The following is a 25,805-nucleotide window of genomic DNA, read 5'->3' as shown; positions in this document are numbered from 1 at the left end:
GAGTAGACATTCAGGGTGATGCAAGGCAGCTGAGTGCACTGTCAGCATTTAGCAAACAGTAAATCATAACATCTAGGAGTAATGGGATGAAATGAAGGGAAATTTAGGCTGCCTCTCAGTAAGATCTATTACACCATGGAGTTGTCTCACAAGGGAGGCGCTGGAAACATGATCTGGCTATATTAAACTAAATTGGATAAAGCACTGGTAAATATACAGAGCTACATTGTACACAGCCTGAGCAAGGGGTAGTGTTTACACTTTACCTCTAGGGCTCCATTGCCTCCCCTTACTGGGGTGTAGAGGAAACTGAGGTTTAAGTATTTTGCTGCTGGCTATACCAGCACCAAACTACAACACCCCCGCCCACATATGGTGCATTTAGAAGTGGAACTATGGTTCCATCCATTCACGACCGTTTCTTCCCTGGACCCTAAGTCTGGGTAGTCACTGCAGCAGCATGAATTAAGTTCTTAGTTACTCACCGTCTCCCATGTGTCCAAGACATTATCAAGCTCTCAGTACCGAAGGGAATAATTCTGCATTGACTAGGGAACAGTGCAGGTGACCTAAGAGGTCTCTTTCATCTCTAACCTCTGTAATTCCATGAACATGAGTCTTAAATCATAATGACACCTCTGGAATTAAATTCATAAACCAGGAGTATAGGGGAAAGGATCCCATAATAAAAATAATCATGGCATTATCCCTGATTCTGATATGTTGGCCACCATTAGAATGTCAACATTTTCTCCAGAGTTTAACACACAGTTCTGAGAGAGCTGTCACAGTTCTCATAATTGTGCATAAAGGGAAATATTGTGGGATCCCAGCTATCCCTGTTTGGATGTGCAATAACAACTATGTCTACAAATAAAAATACCATTCTGTAGTGTATTACTGGCTTGCCACTGATTCATACTGAAACTCTGTCTGCACTGGTTTAGATATCAGGATTGATAGCCATTACTGTGGCAGAAGAATGGAACAAAGATACAAGTTTGTGAGAAAAAACAACAACGAGGGCCTGATCCTGTATTGCATTGCAGGTCATGGAGTCATTTACACCTGAGTAGAGTTGGCATAAAAATGCTCCTATTCTTATTTGGCAGCAATTTACACCCTATTTGCACAGATGTTAGTTACTGCACAAGGTGTAAGGCACTAGAGAATGAGGCTCATTACACCTGAAGCCTTTCAAGTGTTGTAAGCAATGCATATATTCCTTATGCTTTAGAGTGGTTAGTGAATATAATTCTTACATGTATTAGTCTAACATATTTAGGACCAAAAATCTCCCCCTTACATAATGTATTTTCTTTTGTGGCTATATTAATCTTCCTTTATGGGAGTGGAATAGCGTCTATTGTGACATGAAAATAAAGCTGCCTCTGATTGATTCAAGGGCTTTATTTTTTTATTTTTTATTTTATTATTATTTTTTTTTTTTTTACAATGAGCCTTTGGGGAAAAAACACCATTCTGATCTGTCCTGTCTGCCCAATCAAGTCCAATGTACTTTTCCCAAACCAAGATAGTGAACTAAATAATGACTTCTAGTGTCACAATTTTGTTCCTAGTATTAATGTATTGATTTCTTACAGTCTCTGGCACATGGAGAGCATGATTCAGTTGACTGAGTAGAAAGGGATTCCATTTCCAATTACTTTAAATGACAATATCATCAAAATGTTATCTACATCAGCAGTTTGGCGGGGAAAATTGTATGACCCCAATCTTTCCCTCCCTCTGCATCAAAAACAGAGGGAATGGGGGAAAATAGTTAGTTCTGAGGCTTTGTGGCTACAGAAAAACATCTGAAATATTAAATTTGTTTAGAAGTCAGTAGAGTTGGGACTGTTTCGATTCCCAGAATCCAATTTCCTTCAATCTGGGGGAAAATAGATGCCGATGTACACAGGTCCCTCTAGATAGTAGTAAGGTTCGTTTTGAATGGAGTTACTCTACATTTGCACTCACAAAAAGAAAGCAGAATCTAGCTCACCAGGTTTAACAGGAATATAAAGTTAAATATTCCTACAGGGGAACTGTAAGGCCTTGGAGAAGGATGGCTTGTGATGAAGACACTAGACCAAGACTTGGAAAACTAGGGTTCTGGTACAGATTACTTATGTGACCTTACGCAAGTCATTTACACCTTCCCCCCACCCCTCCAATAGTGCTTTCCTACACCACAAGGATGTTGTGAGGAAACATTTAGGAAGTGATCAGATACTACAATGATGGCAGCTACGTATGTGGCCAGCTTAATGAATGAGTTATACATACTTTTAGAGTTATGGATTTGGTGAAACTCCAAAAATGAATGTAATGGGTACACACAGCAATGCCATTCAGAGTGCTCAGTCTGCTGCTGTGAGGTGTGCAGATGCAGCAGAGCAGTAATAAACTAGACTCAGTGAAGAATGCCTCCAACTGCAGCAATGGGGAACATTTCAACTTCCAGGGGTCTGCGCTGCCATTTCTTATATCCTGGTTTTAAAGGTCTATGTCCATTTTGTCAACAGGAGGCAAGAGATTCTCTAGCACAGTTTTTCATGCCACAAACTTTGGGCAGTTTGCTGTGAGACTTTATGCCGTCTCCTCCCCGGCTCCCGCCCCTGCAAAAAATGGTTTTGAGTTTTAAAGAAAAGTAAGTGTCAGTCAAATGGATTTGATAACTAGAGAAGTGTGTTTTATCAACCGAACGGATTAGAGTGTGTTTGTATTTTGTCACCACAATCTCAATTCATCCTGCCAATAAAATATATTTCATCAAAGCTTTAGGCCGCCATGCTAACAGAATGTGTTTTGTCAACAGCCTAAATCCACCATGTCAACAAAATCCATTCAGTGGGAAAATAACTCAATCTCTTCTGTCAACAAGAGGAGAAAAATTTAATTGTTAGTATATTTTAAAAAAAACAACAACAAAACAGCAGCCATATGTTCTGGCCAGAAAGGGGGAAAGAAGCAGGAACGCAGCAGCCAGCCCAGCTCATTTAAGACAAGGATGTTCAAGAAGTTAAAATCTGTCATAAATTTAGATTATTGTGAATGGGAGGTGAGTGAGCTGTGGAAAAACTCAGGATCAGAGCCCCGGCTTCTTTCTCCCATTCCCCAAAGCTGAACCTGACTATTATTATTATTAATTACAGCAGCATCTAGAGGCCACAGTCAAGATTGGACCTCATTTGCTAGACTCCATACACATAGTGAGAGACACCAAAAGATCTTATAGTCTAAACAGACAAGACAGACAAATGATGGAAAGGGAAACAGAGCCACAGAGAGATGGAGTGACTTGCCCAAGACTGCATAGCATATCAATGGCACAGCCATGAACAGAATCCAGCCCTGCTGACTTTCCGTCCCAGCACATTAGCCATTACATTGTGCAGCCTAAGGGGCTTATCCAGCCCCCAATGAAATCAATGTCAGCCTTTCCGCTGACTTCAACAGACTAAGGACTAGGCCTGGAAACTTTCACATCTAGTCCAGGAATATTTTCCTTTACCTCCATCGCCAAAAATCCAGTGTCTGAAGATCTACAGATTTTGTAATTGTTTCTGGGTTTGAATAGGCTTTCACCCAAACTCTGTCACCCAACTAGACCCACTTTGGGGGGGATGTTCAGGGATAGATCCATATTTTGCAACTTTTTGTGATTCTCTTTCGTTTTGCAGAGTTGGCGAGAGCAGGCATGAAAAGCAAGGTTCCTGATTGCCCCATGCTTGATTTAGCAGCTTTTAGAAATGTGGAGTCAAAAGGAAAGGGCCCCTGAGCCAATGAAAATCCTTATTTGGGCTCTTATTACATGCGACCTGTAACACACTGCAGTAGACAGTGCACAGGGAATTAAATACAGAGAGAGTGGTCACCTTTCAAACATTAACATTTACCTAACAGTTATCTGAGAGATCACAATTTTTCTCTTTGGTTAGAATAGTTGCTAAGTGAGAATACACCACAGGCTAACACACGTCAGGAATAGAAAACACACAAGGTTTCACACTCAGACCGTGAGTCAGCAAAGCACTGAAGCACGTGCTTAACTTTGACTTTAATGAGACTTAAGCACATGCTTAAAATTAAGCATGTGCTTAAGCCTCATTAACGTCAATAGGACTTAAACACTTGTTTAAAGTTAAATACATCTATGTGCTTTGCTGAATAGCAACCTCAGTTTCTCTTAAAATCAGGCTGGTTCCATCAAAATTAAAATACACATGACATCATGCACCTATCAGCTGGTAAGAAATTTTGGTCAACACCACATCTGAAATGTTCTGGATTTAAAGTGAACAATTCTTAATTAAAAGAGCTCAGTAAATCAGAAGCAATTTTTATAGCAACTTTTTTGCCCAACTATACCACCAGATTTTTTAACTGAAGTATCCAGTGCAAGATATGATGTTAAATGCATTTCATTGACTACTTACAAAAGATATATATATTCAAACATTATTTGTGCTATTATTGGTATGTTCTGCAAAGAAGGGGGGAAAGTTAATTATGCAAAACAATGTTTTCAGGAATAGACCAGATTGTGCATATTCTAAGTACTATATTTATCTGACAAGAATACTGATGGGGTTTCTTTGTCCTCAATGCTGTCATGTAGTAAAGGAAGAGAAAAGAATTCTGACCAGTCAGAAGTCTATCACAGCAAATAGGAGATGAGCTGGAGTTCTATAGCTGAAGAAAATTTTAGTGGAACCATTTGTCAGCTGGAATCCTACCGGCATGAGATCAAGGGCTGTGTGAGTTACTCTTGCTCATTTTAATTAAATGTTTTTAGCATCTCCTCTTCTGAAGTGGTACTGGGCTGCATAACATTTACTAAAAGGAAACAATGGGAAATTTATAAGAAGATGAATTCAGGCAAATGCGGATCTTATTCCATTTAGTAATATATCTTCTAACCTTCTGTAGAAATGTCAGTGTTATTTAACAGAGATTATATTTAATTTCCTTTGTTACTTCCCTCCCCCCTTCTATAGTTCTGCGAATAAAGGGTTTTTTTCTTAATATTTCGAAAACATTGAACACAAGGTCATACATCTAGGAACAAAGACTATAGACCTTACCTATAGAATGGAGGACAGTAGCCTGGAAAGCACTGATTTTGAGAAAGACTTGGGACTCGTGGCAGATGTTAGGGATAGCAAAATGGTATTCAGGCCTGTGTATTTGCCTGTGATAGGATTTTGGATTTGCTTTCCCGCATGAAAGCTGAAGTCTTTGAGATGCATATATAAACACAGAACAAAGGCACTGTGTGTTGCTTCTGCCTACCCTACTGCCGGATGGGTATTCTTTATTACTAGGACAGAAGATAAGGGATGTTGTTCAAGTGTTGCATGGAATAGTGGGGGTTTGATATATAAATGTACAATTGAAGGACAGTCCTACCCCTGACTCCTCCCCCAAAAACAGATGCCAGAACGAGGTCAAGCAACAGTTGGGAGGAGTGAGGGGGAAGGAGAGAGGGGTGCAAGAAAGCCAAAGAAAAGGGGACCCTAGCCAGAATATCATCTCACTCCCTACCCCTCTCACAGGGTACAAAAGAGGAGATACCAAAGCGCCCAGTCCAAGGCCCTCTAAAACAGAATTTGACCATGAATGATAAAGGGTGGTGCCAGGGGTGGGTACTACAGGTATAATTAAGCCTACCAAGAAGAAGGAGAGAGGAAGCTTGTACTGGTGTGGAGAACTGTGGTTTTATGCTGGTTTGTTAACCCCAGTGAACATTACATCACATTGCCTGCGCTTTGAACTCCGGTCTTTCCGTCTGCTTTCCGGAACTGCTTTCTGTCTGCGAAATAAGAACCAAGGGAAAGGGTGGGGAAGCCCTAACCATAGATCAACTGAACAAAAACTTCCCAGTATCTTGCTGTGACTTAAATGACTAATAGAAAGGAATGATGGTCCAGCATTGAAGCTGCTAGCCAAGGACTCTGATGATCAAGATACAATCATGTCGTGTCACAGCTTTCCTCAGTGACCTTCAGGAAGGCACTTAGGGTACATCTACACATCCCGTAGCAATAAGCCTCTGACCTCCCCTCAATGTCAGGGGGCTTGTGCTATGGAACTAAAAATAGCTGTATAGATGTTGTGTCTCAGGCTGGAGCTCAGGTTCTGAAGCCTAGGAAGGAAGGTGGGATTCAAAGCCTGAATAGAGCTGCAATATCTATACAGCTATTTTAATGCAGTAGTGCAAGCGTTGGCCTGTCAACCCAGGGTCAGAGGCTTGCTGCGGCTGACTGTGTAGACAAGCCTTAGTCTCTGTGCTTCCATTCCCCATCAGTAAAATAGGGATAATAGCATTTCCCTACCTCACAGCAATCTTGTGAAAATAAAAATATTAAAAGATTGTGAGAAGTGCAAATACTATAGTAATGTGGGCTCTTATCAGTATCTAAGATAGATAAATGCAATTCTTGGAGAGACAGATGGATGGATGGATAGAAATATCGAGTAGGAGGAAGGTAATATTATCTCAGTGTATAGCACTGCTAAATCTAGTTTTTAAAAGGACAACTGTGTCCAGTCGTGGTCTCCACACTTTAAAAAGAATATTGAAGAACTAAAGATGGTTCAGAGAAAAGCTACAAAAATGATTGTACAGAGATACTTATGCAAGTAATAATAGGGTAAGGAAAAAAGACAGGAAAGAGAAAAAAAATGATAGTGGTCATACTTTAAAAACTTCCAAACTTCACTTCTCTATTTCCTATAGCTTGGATAGAGAATACTACAAACAACATCAGTTTCTTATATTTTCACAGTAACCAACTATCCCTCTATTACTCAATCAACACTTTTATTTAGGATTGGAAATATTTGATTTTTATTGATACAATAGTCAATGTCAATTTTGCTGTAGATACACAATCTGACAAATAACATTTCCATTGATGGTAATCAAAATTGACAGTAGCCAAAGAAAGAAAATGCTGTGTGTGTTAAGTTAGAGCATTTGACTTAAGGTAATTTACTTCATACGTTTTGACATGTGACGTTGACAATTTATGTTTTCATGGTTATAAAGGTTTAACTTCCTGAACCTCAATGTCTACTGTCATTTAATAATTGTCTGAACCCCCCATAATTTCCTGCTACTGTGAACATTTTTTTAAAAATATCAAAAACAGAAAAAAATTTTCAAATGAACACTGATATTATCCATTGAAATTATTTAAGAAAATCAAATTCTGCCAAGTTTACTTTTTGGGCCAGATTCTCAAACAAACTTTAATGGAGCTATCCCTATTTATACCAGCTGAAGATCTGGCCTGTAGTGTCTAAACCCATTCATGTACTAGCACCCTGATTCAACTAGGTGCTTAAGCATATGCCTAATTTAAGCATGTAAATAGTCCCATTGGTTTCAATGGAACCACTCAAGTGCTTAAGTCATGTTTCTGTGCCATGTATTGCTATGTATTTCTTATTAAGTGGTTCACATCAGATCTTGCTTTGTCTGCCCATATTTTTATAATTCCATATTTGCTTCAAATTTACATTTGGCAATAATTATAGGCCAAAGTCAATTGAGTTTCATTTGTTAAAGACTATAGCTCTGGCAAAACCTCTTTGATGCTGTTTTAAATTCACTCAGAAAACTGGAAAAGAAATGACAGTGTATGATCACTTTTGTTTAATACTCTACATTTCTGCCTTTTATTTCCTATGTTTTTGTAGAGCTGCTTTAATGTGCAGAGTGGATTCTTTCTACAGTGATAACAACAGGCAAATGAAAGCTTTTGGTAGGAAGCTGCAATATGGATGGAGGGCTTTTAAGATGATAGGCACATAATTAGGCACTGAAGGAGCATGCCTTAGCTTAAAAGGAAGCAGCGAAAGGTGACAGACCGTATATATCTTTAGCATTATTCAGGAGTGATTATAGCACACAGTAATCACCCCAGACATTTATTCCCCACAGGCAGCTGAATGTTTCAGCACTGCTATTAAGGGCCCCCCTTTAAAGGGGACATTCAGAAAGGGAAATTATTAAACTATTTTCAAAGCAAGATTGAAGTGGATACCGCAGGCGCCTTTAGTTGCCAAAAAAGTTCTCTCCCCCTCAAGCCCTCAAAGTCTGCTGTTAAAACTAATCACTGTCTGTGAGTTTGAAACTAAAACAGTCAAGATCATTTGCTATTGCATACAATAAAACCCAACCAGGATTTACAACAGTGATAAGAGATTTTGGGTGCCCAACTTGAGACTGTGTAAATGCCCAATTTTCAGAAAAGAGTTTAGCTTCCACTCTCTGAAAACATTTGGCGGGGGAGGGGGGGGGGTAGATTTTTCAGTCCAAGGCTACTTTTTGTTTCAAAATTCAAAAAAAATCCCAAAACTTATTTTGGGTCAATCCAAGATGCATGCATGCGTGTGTGTTCAGCCTCTGAATCAAACACTCAATTATTTACACAGCTCTGGTTGCTAGTGGTAAGACAGCGACACTTGATTCAAGATGGTTCTGAACCAGCCTCATCCCTGGAGCTCTTTACTACAGTACATCCAAATGTTGTTGTTAATCCTTATCTTTGAAAGAAGCCAAAAATCAAGACCCTGGATCCGAACATCTGAAATCCGGGGAAGTTCATATCTGCGTCTGGCTCTTAAGATAGCTCTTAGGTCCAGCTCAGCTGTTAATGTTGATCGACGCTATTACTTGGCCTTGCCTCCGACTGGAAGTCAGTATGGCAAACCATTGTGGGTGTGTTGCTTGAGGACCACGACTCACAAGGAAATGGAACTAAACAGACATTGGAGATTAGATGAGTCAGGCAGGGCAGGTGCTTTCACAAAAGGAAAAAGTGGTCAATATATCTGAATAATTGGTGAGAGTGTTGCAGATCTCCACCTGTGCCTGATCCACAAAGAATATGAGTCTGTTGCATCCACAGATAGGGAATCTTTGCTCTTGAGCTCAAGCTGTAGCAGTTCATGGGTTTAGCTGCAGGTAACCAATTCATTCTCCAGCATGTCAGCCAAGATGGGAAACAGTCAGAATTGCACTATATATTCTGCCTGACTGCTTCTCTCTATGCTCATATTTGTAGCTAGAAAACATAAGATGAACTACAAATAATTTGGGGTGGCATTGCAGCTTTTCTCTACAAAGAAGATCATGATCTGTGTTTTTTTATTCCGCTGACCTGCCGGCATTACTGCATCTCTCATGCCATTATTTCTAAAAGCAGAAGAACAAACAAGTCCAGTGGCACAGGGAAATGATTAATCTGCTGTGTGACAGCATGTAAAGCTGTTTGTCACCCAGCCAGACCCGGAGCAACAGAGGATAGCAAGGAGGTCCCACACATCAGCCAATGCTAAGAACAAATGAGGAGAGGCCAAATGCAAAATGGGGAACGTGAGTTACATCTGCAAAGCCTTGGCTAGCCAGCATAGCACTGCAGAAAGGGAGACAGACACATGCAGGCAGCTGCATTACTTCAGTCCAAAGGCAACATGTGTTTTCTTTTAATATAAAAGGACACGGCTCATTTGTATTCCTCCTTCCCCCCATGGATCCCATCCCATGCAATTTCAATGTAATTCAATGAGCCTTGAATTGGTGTGACAAGCTATGCCAGTATTGCCAAGGTGTAAAGTGGGAGCATGACCAACCCTTTGGTTATCTGTCAGAGGTGAATAGGAGAGGGCCAGAACAGGGCTACACACTATGTTTAGAATTGGACAGCTTGGATCCATTCACCAACTATCCACAGTAGATATGGTGGCAGGTTGCTACAAGGTGTGGCACCATTTTAGCTGTCTCTCTCCTTCCTCCCAGTGTTAAATAGGATTTTTCTAATCACTTTTTCATAGGAAGCCTCTTACACAAGCAGTTTCCAGTTACACATTCTCTCTACCACTGAAAAGGGGTCTGATTCACCCTTTATTTATTTATTTTTTTTTTTCAAAGAGCAAATCCTGAGGTCTTTACAGAGGCCTCAACTCAGGGAAGCATTTGCTGTTCAGCACAAATCTTAACATAGATGCCTAGCTTTAAGCTCGTGCGTAAGACCCATTGAAGTCAATAAGCCTCATTGTGGTAAGTGCTTTGGGACTTTAGTTTTTAAATCAGAGAAAATTTCTTTTCATCCTCATCCAAAGAGGTGCAGAATATTCAGCTCCCTTTAGGTCAAATCCCAAAGACCTTATTCAGTTCTTGACATCAGGACTGACTCCTCTTTCCTCCCCCTTCCCCCACACTTGATTGTCACTTGCTCCCTATCAGAACATGCACACCACCTTATCAGTGGGCCCAAGGCCACACTAGCAGCCGGCAGTGAAAAAACACATGCTGAAGAACCTGCAATAGTGTATCTGCACATCAAGTTAGGAAACGCTGAATATTTAGCAAGGAATTTCAACCTCCACATCAAGTTCAGTGAAAAGGCAAGTCTCGCTCACAGATGGATTGCGATGGTAACTGCAAATAATTTCTATGGTCTCAGACAATGAGATTTCAGATTTATAGAAATGGGGATTAAAGTTCCATTGAGGGAAAATACGACTACTCCATGCTGTACAGTTCTTTGGAGAAGGCACCTGCAGAGCTTATCAACGTCTCATGAGATCTGACTGGGGGGGGGGGGCGGGATTATGACATTTTTGCAATCTTCTGAAAAAAAAAATGTTTCTGGTGTTTTGTTCTCAAAATTTAAATTTCAAAAGATTTCAGGCAGCGCTACAGTTTATCAGAAAGCAACAACAACAAAAACCTATTTATGAAAAATTTACCATTTTCCCTATTAAACAATTTTTTTTTTTTTTTTTAAATAAAAACATCAACATTTCCAAACCTGAAACATTTTGACCTGGTTGATCTCTGAGCTGATCAAACTTAAGGTTTGATAGCTTCTGGATTCTGCATCCTTAAAGTGATCAGTCCCTAGGCAAGTGGTGCTACAGAATTGAGAAGGACTATCCTGCTCACAATGTGTGCAGTGCAGTTGAGTGGCTAGGGTCAAGGGTCAGGAGACCTGGGTTCTAGTCCCAAGTCTGCTACTGACCTGCTAGTGACGTTGGGAAAGTCGTTTTCCCATGTTTAAAATAGGGCTAATGATATTCGCCTTCTTTGCAAAGCACTTGGAGTTCTACCTGCGAAAGGCACTAGATAAGAGTTAGGTATGATCATCGTGGCAAGGGGATGAAGAACTGTGCCCTAGTTTCATTGATTTTCTTGCGATCCTCACAGCATGGAAATCCTACGTATTTTCTGTTGAACTGGGACATGTGTAATTAAAGCTGAATTAGAAAAAAGGAGGGTGTAGTTATGCCATACACTACATAGAAGGTGCACTTATTATTTTGCAAGCAGCTTAACAAAAGTATTGAATTATCCCTTTATTCATCCATTTTACAGCTTATTGCGCAAAATGACACTTCTTGCATGTTCATAATGATGGGATTATTTTTATTTATTTTAAAACAGTTCTAATTAGTGACTCTGATAAACAAAACAAAACTAAAAAACCCAGCCTTTGATAAATGCTGAATGTTATACTATAACCCCAGGGCTACAGTGAACTAATTATTTTCATAACACACTCAAAGTTAGCAGCACAGTCTTTCAGGCATGGCTGCCCACATATGCATTTTAATTTAAGCAGTCAAAATAACTATTCAGCATGTGTTGCACAAGCAATATCTATTTATGGCTTATCTGTACAATGCCATGCTTATTCCTATCCATGCTAACAGGAAACAAGGCTCATGGTCCTCTGCTGATTGCCCATAGTCCCATTGCTGAATTGTCCCCTCTATGGATATATATAAAGATTTTAGTGCCATGTTGGGAAAGGATCATTTTTATTTTCCTGGTGAGTGATTGGCTGAAGTTCTACTCTAAGCTCACACAGCTAGAACTAGAACCTGTCTCCTAGATCCCAGTCCCGTGCATTATGCTCTATACCACATTGTCTGCCAGACTGTCGGTCCCCTTCCAGCCCCTTACAATCATGTTGAGTCCTGTTCAGGTCAAGAAAATCCACGTTTCGCCATCTATCACCACTACACAGAAGGAAAGTTACAACGGCCAACCCTTGTCCAGTGAAGCACTTGAACACGTGTTTAACATTAAACGTATAGATATCTACACTTAAGCTAACAGGATTACCTATGTTCTTGGAGTTAAGACTGCCTTCAATCAGGGCCTTAGACTCTGCTCTGGCAATCAGATCTGCTTAGGTGTACCCTTATGTCCACATGGAGCCCCAGTGAAGTTATGAGGGTTCTGTGCAATTACAAGTGTCTGGGAAGAAGCATAGTCCAATACAGTGTTTCTCAACCTTTTTGATACCAGGGACCAGCTTGCTGGCTTCCTGAACCAGGTCAGGGAGATCTCAGGGACTGGTGCTGGTCCATGCACTGGTCATTGAGAAATGCCGGTCTAAAGGATAGGGCACTGGATCGTGAGTCCTGCCACTGCCCAGCTGTGAGATTTTGGGCAGGTCCCTATATCACTATCTCCTGTCCCACTTTTTGTCTATCTTATCTATTTATACTGTGAGCTCTACAGGGCAGGGGCTGTCTTACTATTTGTATGTACAGCCCCTAGCACCATGATGCATGATCTCAGTTAGTTCCTCTAAGGACTGACATAATACTGCTAATCATAAGTCTATTATTGATACCTGTTCCAACCATCAAAATACAATTGCAATGCCAGACAACCTGTTTGCACAGTTTCAAATACTCAGTCACATGAAATAGAAAATTAATATTCATCATCGAATGAAGGCCAGAAAAAAATTATTTATTTTACTTAAAAGCTTAATTCTAGCTTGTATTGTGTCTGCATTTCCAGTGCAGGGATACAATATTTGCATTTTTATTAAAACCTTATCAGTTCTGCTGCCTCCATTTGTCATGGTGCAATTACGTGAAGCTAGAGATTAGGCAGGGCCCTAGACATGCAGTCTTTTAGGTGCTTTATCGTGCCCTCTTACTGATGGCTTTTAGAGTCATCGCCAAATGACCTTCCCTCCATGACATGCAATCTGCCTACCTGGCACCAATCAGCTGTCACGCTTTCCAGTCACGCTGTTTGTCTATGAAAGACTTCCCCATAGCACCAGTATTGTCATCAGAGAAGCAACGGCATTATTTGTCCTGGACAATTTGCCCTAGGAATGAGTGGAGGAAGGGTAGATGAGAAGGCCCCAAGCTGGAAAGTTCAGATACATAACTCTCAGGATGTTCAGAGACAGAGGTTTAGTAGAGGGAGGTACCATGCGCAGAATTCAGAACCAGATCAATGTCTAAGCTTCCTCCACAAGAGTGACGGACACCGGATGGATGAAGAATACCATGTCCAACCGAAAATACAGAACAAACAGACGTGAGCCGCAATCTGCCAGCACCCTAGGGCAAATACTGAAAAAAAACTTCTCAGGGGAGCTTTCATAACCATCAGTGGTTTTTGCACAGAGCCCCCTACCATCTTACTGAAGGAGGAGTCCAGCACTGCCAATACTGCCTCCGCTTACTGGGATCCTGAACTAGCTTTGGAATTCTGACGCCTTCATTTTATCTGTATTCAGCACTACTTAAAAGGGGCCAAATTAAAAACCTTCCCTTTAACCACAGCCCGAGCTACATCAGTGCAAGCTTTGCCTGCTGAAGTGCTTCAGTCCAGACCCAGAGGCATCCTCCTCTAAGGGCAAAGAGTATTTCTATTTCCACAGCCCATCAGTTCTGTGTCCTCTCTGCAGAGATTGCCAGTAACGGGACTGATTAGTTTCATCACTGGCTAAGTGCAAGGAAAAACAAATTTACTGCTGAAATACCAAGAGAACACTAGCTTCTATTTTAAATCCTGACTTAATTAGGCTTTTTTTAAAAGTGCATTCCTTATTAATGGGGATATTACCAGAGGACTAACTAGCTGAAATAACTAAATTAAATTCTATTATTTAGAGGATGATAGGAGCACATCTTGGCAAGTGCATGAGTGTTCCAGTGGAGGAGAGTGCAGTTTATTCCAATACAAACCATCATCAGCATGAGAATTACTCCACACTAAACTACTCAGACTTATTATCAAAGGGTGAGAAGGCTGAGAGAAGTCAGCCTGCAGGAGCAGCAATAAGCCCCTCTGGAACCGGGGAGTCGAGTTATAGGATTATTAAAACCCATTGGGGGCTGTGGGTGGGGAGAAAGAGCAGACGCAGGGGAGAGGAGCGAGTGGGAAGAACTCACACTTCAGTGCTTTGAGGCAGGCCTGCAACCACCACAACCAAAACTGGAAAGGGGCCGGGAGTGGAAATACTTGCATCCTGCAGCTGTGTTGAAAGAAATGTCAATGGCAAAATTAAAAAGACAGGATATAGGGGGGCATATCCCTTGTTCCTACCTGTCTGCTCCTCTGGTTCTATCTGTGTTGCAGGATGTAAAACAAAAGCAGTCCCTGCTCCAAAGAGCTTACAAGCCAGGGAAGCAAGGCAGATAAAAGGTGGGAGAAAATAACGATCAGCCCCATTTTACGAGTGGGGAAACTGAGGTGCACAGTTAAGTGACTTCCTTTAAGGACTTACAGGGAGTCTGTGGCACAGCTGGGAACAGAACCTAGGTCTCCTGAGTCCCAGCCCTCCATCTTAACGACAGTATCATCTCTCCTATCATATGAAAGACCAGGACAAACCAAAGAGATGACTGTAGAAATCAAGGGGATACCACTCTCCTAGGTAAAAATTTTCTGTTTTGCAGCTGTCTACTCCCTTAGTGACTTAGAGGCAGCTGTGCTGCAACAACAGGAGGAGTTCAGGAGCACAGCTCCTGCTGGACTGCTATAAACACAGGGAGAGTTCTGAGTCCTCTCCATGGCTAGCTGCAGTGGGCACAGAGAGAGCTCCCCACCTTCCTTGACTGGAGCAGTGAGAGCTCTCCCTTCCTCTTGCAAAGATTTTAAGGCCAGGAGAAACCCTTCATTTAATTCAACCTGCTGTATAACACAGGTCATAGGACTTCCCTGAATTAATTCCCTCTTAAACTAGAGGAGATCTGTTAGAAAAACATCCAATCTTAATTTAAAAATTGCCAGTGATGGAGGATCCACCATAACCCTCAGTAAGCTGCTCTACCAGTTAATTACCCACAAAATGTGCACCTTATTTCTAGTCTCAGTTTCAATCCTGTTCAGCCCCTGCCTGGATCCAAATACCCCTGAAGTTTAAAACACACAACTTGGTTTGAGGTGGCTGCAGACAGACAAACTTTTACTAAAAGAAAAAGAAAAGATAGAAATCTCTCTGGGCTGCAGCTGAATTAATTCCCTCATTTGCCAAAGAAGAAGAAACGATGGTTGTGATGCAAATTCAATGGCACCTTCCTATCATTTAAATGAAAAACAGGTGAGAAAGTTCCATAACGGAGAAAATTGCTTGGGCCTCTGCTATCATCACACGTACGGGATCCTATTGCCCTCATTTGATCTCTATGCACCAGCAGTGTCTCCATCAGTATGCATATGCAGGCAATCGGAGATGAATTAACATGGAAAAAATTCAAGGCTGACTCATAAATAAATATTCTGGAAAGGGAGAGAGTCTTTGTCCCAGTGGAGAAAGGATTTTGCATGGCACAGGACCCTAGATTTCAGCTGAGAAAGGGGAGAAATTGCTTGTGGAGACTTAGGAGATTTTCAAAAGCTGAAAGGGGAGTTAGGTATCCAGTGCCTACTGAATTTCAGTGGGAAAAGGTTGCCCATCGTGTCTTTGAAAATCTCCCCCTAAAAAGCATATCGAGCAATGAGCAGACACATCAGGAGGTGAAGGTAAAATAAAATCCAAATTAAAGTTCAGTCTGAGGCCTTTTGCTCAGGGCTGGCTTTACTGACTCAAAAGGATTCAAAGACCAAAGAGCACAGAAACCCAGAATACTTGGTCCCAGCCACCAGGGGCCTTTGCTGCTTCTAGCAAGCTGGGAAAGGAGAGGACCTTAATCAGCACTGCAGCTGCCTCCCTTGTGCTTTTATAACCCACTCTAGACCACCTTAGGAGTGCCTTTACACCTTGTCACACAGATATACCAAAACAAACTGGCTTCTAAAATAGGGCCTCACCCGAGCCTTTCCACTGACATCAGCGAGAGTAGGACCAGGCCCTTAGCATCTGTTGTAGGGGCTTTATTATTAGAATTAGGCTCAGTCCCCGGTCACCACCCAGTTCGGAGATTGCAATCTGTATCAGAGCTTGGAAAATGGCACATCTGCAAGCACCCCCAAACTTTGTGATATTTAAACTCAGAATTCACATTTTGAGGCTTGGGCCTACATTTAATTGTAATCATTCATACTCTGGAGGAAGAGTGATCTTGTGGTAAAGGTTCTGTCCTCAGTCTGAGAAGACCTGGGTTCAGTTCCTGGATCTCCCACCGAACCTGGATTTCTTGGCCTCTCTCTGAGTTTGGAAAACTTGCACAGCATCAGGGGGAGCAGAATGAGACCAAAGGCTGAGGGCTTTCAAAAATCCAGAGGGAACAACTCTGTGGAGTAAGTCTCCTTTTACCCTGGTGTAACTCTTTTGAACTCATTCCCACGTGAATGCAGATCAGACCCACTATACTCAAAGCCTGTCTCTACCACACCAGCTGTACAACAAGGCACACAGCATAGGATGGCAATGCCTGTCTTGTATGGAAGTTTTCCTCAGTTGATCCCATAAGAGGTTGGTTAATAGAACATAGTTCTGTGCCATCAGCAGGTGGGGAAAGGATGATGAGCCAAACACTTTACAATTGGCAGGTGCAAAATGCATCTGATTGAGTCTTCATTTCTCGGGGAGGGAAGAGGGAATCTCTCACATGATCTATTAACTCAACTACATAGAAAAGGAAAAGGGGAGAAAAAACAACAACCCAACAAGCTGGGAATATGAGTCTCTAGACTTTCTGAGAAGTGTCAATGTATCATTTCAGTGAACCACATTGTTATATGGCATTGGGCAGAGTCACAAAATGACACAGGGAAATGATGAAAAGCCAACTCCTTCCTCCACTCACTTTCAGCTCAGAAAGCCTCTATTATTTCCATATAGCAGATTCCCTGAATGGATTGGAGATGCAAACCAGCACAAATGGAATATTCACAGCTAGCAAACAGCCTCCAATTGTTTGCAGATTGGATAGCAATACCAGAATGGCAACTGATTCCTTCTTCCTCCTCCTCCTATCTATTATAAATTTGCCATTTTTATGGTTATAATTCAAGTGTATTAATCACGGACTCATTCACACACACCCTAGAACTCCAGCTGGGAAGGGATTTCCCCTACCCCCAACACAAATGCCCGGTTCTGCAACGAATTTCTCAAATTGAGTTACTTCTATTGTTCACCCTTAAAAACTGCACAAATCAATGAGGCGAGCTGGTGACAGTTTGACATGAATGGTGGCTAAATCACTGGAGGAACCTTGGTTGGCATAACGTATTATTATTAGCAGCAAAACTAGGTTCCATCAGCACAGATCCGAGCGACCTAATAGTCAAATGTTTGACCATAAAAGCTCATCAAATAATGGAGAAATTGATGTTGGTATAGAAAAATTGATGGGGGATAAAATACACTGAATAAATTATTCTCTGCAGAATATAATTTAAACTGCTTTCCCACTGGACTGACAGTCTGGATAGACAGGTAGACAGACCAACTAAATTCCATGAAATGTATTGTTTGCAGGGGTTTTGGAAGCAGCCTAGTCTCAGGTAAAGGTTTTCAAAAGGCTCAAAGAGAATTTGGGGGCCTGACTCAAAGGGCTTGTTTATACGGGATGTTACAGCACAGCAAACCAAGGAGTAACTCTACAGCGCATTAGCTTGCTGCACATCTCTTATGGACTCTGTTACACTGCACTGGAAGTCCCGAAAAGCACTTTGACTTACTACACACTGATTCTCACCCTGGCTTACTACATCGTAACAACGCAAGCAGACAAGCCCTAAGTTCAGCAGGAAGTGGTTTTCCCATTCCACAAGAATTTTCAGGATGTTGAAAATTTCTTCTCACCTCTAAAATCAGGAAGAAAAGGTGAGGTTTCAAACATTCTCACAAACAGATAAAAATCAAAACGTTTTGTTTCAATAATTTTTCAAAATATTTCATTTCCAATTTGACCTTTTTTCATTTCTTCCCTCCCCCCACCGTTAGTATAAATTAAGTGAAATTCTGAAACAAAGTTGTTTTGAACCAAAACCCCAAAACTTTTTATTTAAAAAAATGTCAGAATGGGGCATTTCAACCACATTGAAACTTTTTCTCCCAACCATTTCCTCCCCCCCCCCCCCCCAATCAGGAAATTCATTGAAATCGACCCTTTCCTCCCAACAGTTTCAGTTTAGAAGAATCAGCATTTTTCACCAAAAGAACAAAAAGTTCCACTGAAAAATTCCTAACCAGTTCTACATGACTTCTACTTGAGACTTGGTAGATCTGCCCCAATATGAAAAATTTTCATAAACTGCTACATGATTTAGAAGCCCAAGTCCCATTTTAGAAAGCAACCTGGACACTTAGGCACTTAAGTCTCAGTGGAAAAAAAATCAGTGTGACTGAGGCCCTTTATAAAATTTTACCTGAAGGTTTTCCTTTGCTCTGCATCAACGTTGAAGACCCTGTGACATTTTGGGAGTTGCCCACAATACACCAATGAACTTTAGATGTATCACACTCTCTGCCCCCCTCTTTGAAACTAACATACTAAATTAAATACAAAGGTGGAATGGTTTTCCCTTCTCACTCACACCCACTCATAAGCAAGCACTCATTTGCATGTGCAACCTGATTGGTTCACTTTGCTTCAGCAATCTGAATTACTTACCTGCAAAGAGATATACAGTAAAAGCTTCGTGATTAATCTCATAACTGTGTAGAACTAATTGTGAACCAAGTTTTTTCTCTCAAATGTGTAAGAATTAAAATGATATTTTGCACTTCAAGCACCTTTCATCTAAGTTATCTCATAGCACTTTCTGAATATGAACTAAGTCTCCAAGAGTCACGGTAAGGCAAACCACATAAGTATTATTACAATATCTTTGGTATAGAAGGGTATGCTAAGACATGAGATATATTCTGTGGAAGTGTAGCACAAAGAAGCCTTAGTGAAAATGACAATCAGATCCACATGTATCTTACTCAGGTTCTCTGACTGAAAGTTAATACCAATGATATCGCCACAAAATATTCTCTAAAGAAAACAAAGATGTTTTTCTTCCTTTTGTATGTACTTTCTCCTCCCAAATAAAATATATTTTAGATATTAACTTTAAGTGAATTAAAAGGGAGATAAATCGTCACCTAAGAAATGGTAAAAGCATTGCCTAGCAAACACTATACTTTAATAATTTAGAAAAAATGACCTTCTGTGATACTGTGCTGTGAACTTCAGATATTTAATAGATTCCTTCTCTTTGTGCTTTGATACTTTCATGAATATCATTACGAGGGCAAAGATGCCCCATGCTAATGTAATGGTTCACCAGCTTACTCAGTGAACCTTTAACAACTATTCACATTCCTTTCTGATAGATATGACATCTCAAAAGGAGAACATGATACGGTCCATAAATTGCATAAGGCCTAAACAGGTATTTGCCACAGAATTGTAACATTTCAGTTCTACAATGATGTGAATATTTACTAAGCATAGCCTTTATTAAAAATAAATAAAATATATCTGTTGAAACTGTGATGATAAAATAATATAGATCAAATTCTCTCCTGGTGTAAATAATCACTGAAAGAGTTATACCAGGGATGAATTTGGACCAAGAAACGTTAGGCACTGCATCTGTGAGGGCAAATTGCAGACAGCAAGATACCGCAGCTCATTTCTACTAAGGTTAGTTTCAATGGATCATAAAAAATAACAATGTATTTATAGTGGTACCAAAGGTAACTGGCTAAAAGAGGTTGTTATCCTAAGAGGGTGAATGTTAATAATAAAGTTGCTTACCTTGCTGCTGCTGACCTTGTCTGGAGAATCAGTGAAGAGCTGGTGAAAAAGCAACAAAGTACATACTTTAGGAGAGAGGAGAAGTAGCCTTGTTGTTAAGGCACTTAAGGGGGACGAAGAGCAGAGTTCAATTCCTGGATCGGTCACAGGTTACCTGTGTGATTTGGGCAGATCATTTCGTCTTTCTGTTCCCTATCTATCAAAAGGAATTAACACCACTTTCTTTCTCCCACTCTTTGCCAAGGACTGTTTCTTACTATGTGTCTGGACAGTGCTTAGCATGAACGGGGGCGCCCTCTCTCTGATGCAACCTCTAGACATTAATGGAACATGAACGCCACACAGTGAACATTTTTAAAACACACCTACCATTTTCTGCTCTCGGACCACCTTTTATGGCACTACAACTCACAATGCTTAGACTATTAAGAAACTGAGGCAGAGAGGAGGTAAGCGACTTGCCCAAGGTCACCAAGATGGCCCATGGCAGAGCTGGGAACAGAACCCAGGTCTCCTCAATCCCAGTCCAGGACACTATGAGGTCAGATATCACCATCACTTAAATCAGTGAAAAAATCTAGAAATACTCCACTGCAGTCAATGGAGTTACTCCGGCTTTACAATGGTGTATCTGAGAGCAGAAGTGTCCCCAAAGCCTTTTCCAGCAAATCTTCTAGTTCTTTGGAAGGTTAGTGACAGACTGGGACTTATCTGTAGCACTCATCCTTAAAAAGCCAACATAAAACATATAGCACACAATGGTCTCTGAATCACCACAGATTTGTTTCCCCCTATTCCAAGCACAGGGAAAAAATTCCGTTAGGACAGATTCTGTATGCAGCTGGCTAACAAATATTGGACCAGACTTCAGTGAAATTGGTGCTTTAGTTATTTTGGAGGGAAATTAGGGCAAAAAGTGAACCCCAAATTGCTTTTGCATGATTTCACAGAACAGTTTCAATATTCTTCCACGCCATTTCAGAAGCCTAGCTGTTTCTTTTTTGTGTGGCAAAGAACGTATATGTCAATCCAAGAGCCACTTTTGCTTAACAAATCACATTGTGATGCCAATCTGTGTGTGTGAGGATTACTGAGTGGGCTGAGCCCAGGACCAACAGCCTGGAATGCTTGAGTTCTATGCCTGCCTCTGCCATTGTGTTGCCCTCATGAGGCTCTGCTCTTACATAATACATTTGGCCCCGTGCTTGAGTGTTATGAGGGCTGAAATTTGCAGCCCTCTGTGCCCAAGAGGTAGCTGTAGCAGAAACAGGGAGGGGACATTACCCACAGGAGAAGAGCAGAGGTGGGAGTAGATGGCAGCACGTACTAACTCTCATTTTCCTCTGACTGCAATACCAGCACAAAATAGGCCTTCAACCTAGAGTATCATCCTAGTGGCAAGGAGCCAGCCATGACCCCTCCATGCTGCCAGCTTTGGGATGTGACCCAGGGCTTCACTTCCCAGCAGCTGACACATTGACCATCAGCTTCCCTAAATTATGCTGATGGATCAGCCCCATACACAGCTGACCTTGTTTTCTGTGTTTTATTTTTTCCTTAAAGCCCCAGCTCCTGGAATCAAGTGATTACTTGAGAATCCAATTTTCAGTGTTTTTCTAGTACTCGCAGTTGCAGAGAAAACATGAACCCTAAGAGCTCAAAAATGGATTTCTTTTTTAAATCTAAAATTTATTTTATTTTTTACTCATGATTTTTAAGGCAATGATTCTTTGGGAGGGCGAGGAGCACACATGACATGAATCTTGAATGCTTAAGGTTGGCAATACTGCCTGCAGCTCATTACAAGTAGTTAAATAGCGAAATACACGCCTCAGACTTCGACAACAGTGGACTATATTGGTGGCTAAACCCCCTTTCAAGCATAGAATTTGGACACATTTTTAATGTTAAGCATATGCTCGAGTCCCATTGAAGTCAGGGAGACTGAGGCACTTAAATACTTTGATGAATGGTTTGTTAGGACCTGAGGCCCAGATCCTCAAAGATATTTAGGCTTTCATCTCCTATTGAAATCAGTGGGACTGAAGTGCCTAACTACTTTTGAGGATCTGGACCTAAAACACCATGGATTGTCTTTGTAAGGAACAGCCAAACATAGATATCAGCGCAAAAAAAACCCCACCAAAAACCCAGGAAAATTTTAGCTACCATAGAATCAAGTGAGCTGTGCATATTTTTGCACATAAGAGAGGAGGTAACTGTATCATACATATTTTATAACTGTCAGGTAACTAATCAGCAGTCAGGTTTCTGACTGTGTGGCAAACAATAATTGGCATTTAACAGAACTACAGAGCAAAAAATAGCTTTTAAAACACCAGTAGGTATTTTTAAGCCACCTAATAAACCTACTGCTACTGTCCTATTACATATCAATCAATAGTCTAAACATATTTAGTGTATTAACAAGGTGGTCATTTAGGTATTAAAATTCAATTAATTAAATGGCAGCAAGGTTTTCTCTCTTAAATATTTTAGATCTTTTGCCTGTTCTATGCCATTAAAGAGACCTTTAACTAACATAACAATGGCCTCATAAAATTTAAATTGCTGCTGAAATTAAAACATGCACTTTCAAATATTGATATAATATGATTGATTCAAGGGTCAGCACTAGGCACAATAATCCAGAGTTAGTATGGCAGTACAGAAGTGTGAGTAATAAGAGAGATCTTATTCTGAAGAATACATTATTAAGTGTGATCTTGTGAAGTGTTTTGGGGTGGGGGGGTCGGGGGAGATGGCAAAAAGAGCAGATTCAGTGACAAACTTTTTGTTATTTGGTATCTGTTTCACTGAATTGTTTCAGTTAAAATAAGCCTAAAACGAGTTGAAACATTTCAATATTTTCTGAATGAAATGTTTCAGTTTTTCAAAGAAACTTGTCATTTCAAAGTTTGAGTTTTATTTTACAAAAACAATTTAAAACATTTTAAAAATTTGAAATCTAAATACTTCATTTTGAAGTGTCAAAACAATTTTTTTTTTTTTAAACTTTTCAGTTCACCAAAAATTTCAACAAATTTCATTTTCGGTTCAACCAAAACCATTTCCTCACTTCCCACCACTCCCTCCAATTTCTTGGAATTCCCAGCAAAACAAAAAACCAGTTATGATATTCACACAACCACTCACAATCAAGAGCAAAAATGAACACACATGCTCAACTTAACACACTGAGTACTCAGGCCCCTTTACAGCATTCTGGCAGTGAAGAGGCCTTTAAATGGGAATAAAATATATTATAGCAAATCACGTTTATGGTCACTTAAGGCCCCTTTAGGCTGCCAAAGCAGTGTGAGGCTGTGTTGGAGTGGAAGGCTAAGCAAAAAGCAAGAGATAGCAGGTAGAAAAGTGAGACACTACAGGTGGGATAAACAAACGTATGTTCGGAGCCCAAAGTAACTATGAGATCATCAGGATATTAGCCAAGATGGCCAGGAATGCAACCCCATGCTCTGCAAGTCCCTAAACCTCAAACTGCCGGAAGCTGGGACTGGACGACGGGATGGGTCACTTGAAATTGCTCTGTTTTATTCATTCCCTCTGAAGAATCTGACACCGACCACTATCACAAGACAGGATGCTGGGCGAGATACACCATCAGTCAGACCCAGTATGGCCATTCATATGTTTGGCAGCAGTCACAGCAGCTCATGCTCCCACTAGACCATGCTACCAGACCGGAGCACATATTATGGAGAGAACCCGTGTCTGGCAGTGCCTACTTCCCTGGATTGCCCTGACTGGGCCCAGCGAGTGCAGGCGCTATAGGTGTTGTCAAGCTGCATCCTGCCATCGGGCAAAACACACACTGAAGTCACGCTTCCTTCTAGAACTGCCTCCCTCGAGATGGCAGCCACCCCATCTTCTTCAGCTTGTGTACAGGGGCTGGCTCACACAGGCTTGATCACACTCCGGGGCTTTGCGCTGGGAACCAATAAGTGGGCAAGTAGACAAATGAGCCAGCAACCAACAGGTGCAGGGACTTCTCTTACTGGCATAAGTACTCCACCCACCTGAGAGGCAAGAATTTTGTTGACAGTTTCATACTTTGGAAACGTGTGTGTGTATAGTCAATGAGACCAACATGACATGCTTATGAGAAGCCCAAAACACTATTTCCATCATTCCTTCACTATGTGGAGAGGTATTTACATCGGGTCTTTGTATTTTATTGTTGGAACCCTTCACACGGAGCATTCACAGACCTGGATTTGGAGTACAACACACACTGCACTTTATGCTTAGTAAATAAGGCTCTCTCTTTAACCCCATGCTCATAACCTGGGGTCTCTGAGCCAGATCAATCAATTTCACATTCTCTTTCATGTCTCTTCTTTATGTCCCCCTGAACTCTTCTGCCTTGTCCTTTGGTACAAATTGCAACAAATTGCTGTATTAACACAGAGCCACGCAGAAGGCAGCTGATGGGGAAAGATCTTTACATTTGTTACAAAATAAATTTAACTTCTTAACTCATTGGCTGAGCTGAAGGAGTGATCAGAGAAGAGGATATTTGGGTAAACAGTAACAGGATAGGATACCAAAGGCTTGATTTGTTAAGGAACAAATTAACAGTGAGTAAGGAGGGGCCTGAAATCTTGTTACTCCACTGCGCAGATTGGCTGGACCCTGGTTCCGGTTATATGCCAGAGTATGCAGGTACTACATGCATTCTACTCCCTCCAGAGAGCTGGGAAGGGAGAGGGAATGGACAAAGCTTTGGGTCCTGCCTTCTGATGCACTAGCCAGCACAACTAAACCAGCACAGGGAGGGTGTTGTAATTTCCAGCCCATGTAAGCCAGTTTATGCCTCAGAGCAGGGGAAGCAACTGAGTCTTGGGGTGGGGGGAGTGTCTAAGCCAAGCTGATTCCCATGGTTATTCCTGCAATGATACATCTTACACACCACCTTTGCCCAGGGTTGTACCTACGGTCACAATCTAGTCCGACGTTCCAACTGGCTCCTGTCCATAATTTGCCCTGCTTGTATTTCACATCCTAACACAGCAGCTACATAATCACAGCTTCTTCCTGATTCTGTGGTTTACATTCCCTTTGAACATCATTCATGTGAGGCTTGGCTTTCTCACCTTCCTGCCTCTCCCCGGCTGCCGTAGCTGAAGCCTATCCATCAAAGCAGTGGGTGTGTAAGAGAATTCAGTTAGACAGTGATTGATATTTTTACATACCCCACGATTATTATATTAAGCAGCTGGCATGCTGTTTGATGTGAGATCACTGGAAATGAAGTGCAATTCATTCCTCGTTTTGGAGCGGAGAGGGGAAGTCACATAATAGGACATGGGAGAAACCAGTCATTCTTTAGCGTCCTTTGTGGGCACACTTCGGTTGTGCGTGTGCTTTGGGATATTCATCTAAATGGCACATTGCTTTGTTGTTCATTAGTCCTGAAGCTCTCCCGCTCCTAATAGAAAGCATATAGGTTTTATTCCCTATATAGCATAAGGGGACTGGGGGGAAGGCAATGTGGATGAGGAAATATCTTTTACTGGACCAGCTTCTGTCAGTGAAAGAGAGAAACTTTCAAGCTTAAACAGAGTTTGAAAATGTCTCTCTCTCTCTCACCAACAGAAGTTGGTCCAGGAAAAGGTATTGCTTCACCCACCTTGTTTCTCTAACGTCCTGGCACCAACATGGCTACAACAATGCAAATAATAATATATGGCATTACATCATGCTGCATCACATCTGCAGCCACATGGTGACATCAGAGCGCGATCCCAAATCCTCCTCCTTTTATTTATTATTTTGTGCTAGGTGCTGTACAAATGTAGAAC

General features: G+C 41.2%; 1 long non-coding RNA gene across 1 annotated transcript in view; it reads right to left on the bottom strand.

Annotated features, from left to right (window-relative positions):
* Positions 1 to 25,805, bottom strand: part of LOC137151590 (uncharacterized) — a 342,333-nt gene that overhangs the window by 139,824 nt on the left and 176,704 nt on the right. The window contains exon 3 of the long non-coding RNA XR_010919315.1: positions 19,981 to 20,019. This is a non-coding gene — a long non-coding RNA (uncharacterized lncRNA). The remainder of the gene's footprint in view (positions 1 to 19,980; positions 20,020 to 25,805) is intronic.

The sequence above is a fragment of the Emydura macquarii genome, unplaced genomic scaffold (assembly GCF_026122565.2).
Source record: "Emydura macquarii macquarii isolate MOO-44397 ecotype Brisbane River unplaced genomic scaffold, CSIRO-AGI_Emac_v2 contig_1110, whole genome shotgun sequence".
NCBI lineage: Eukaryota > Metazoa > Chordata > Testudines > Chelidae > Emydura > Emydura macquarii.
The sequence above is the reverse complement of the archived record's forward strand: the minus strand, read 5'-3'. Positions and strand labels throughout refer to the sequence as shown.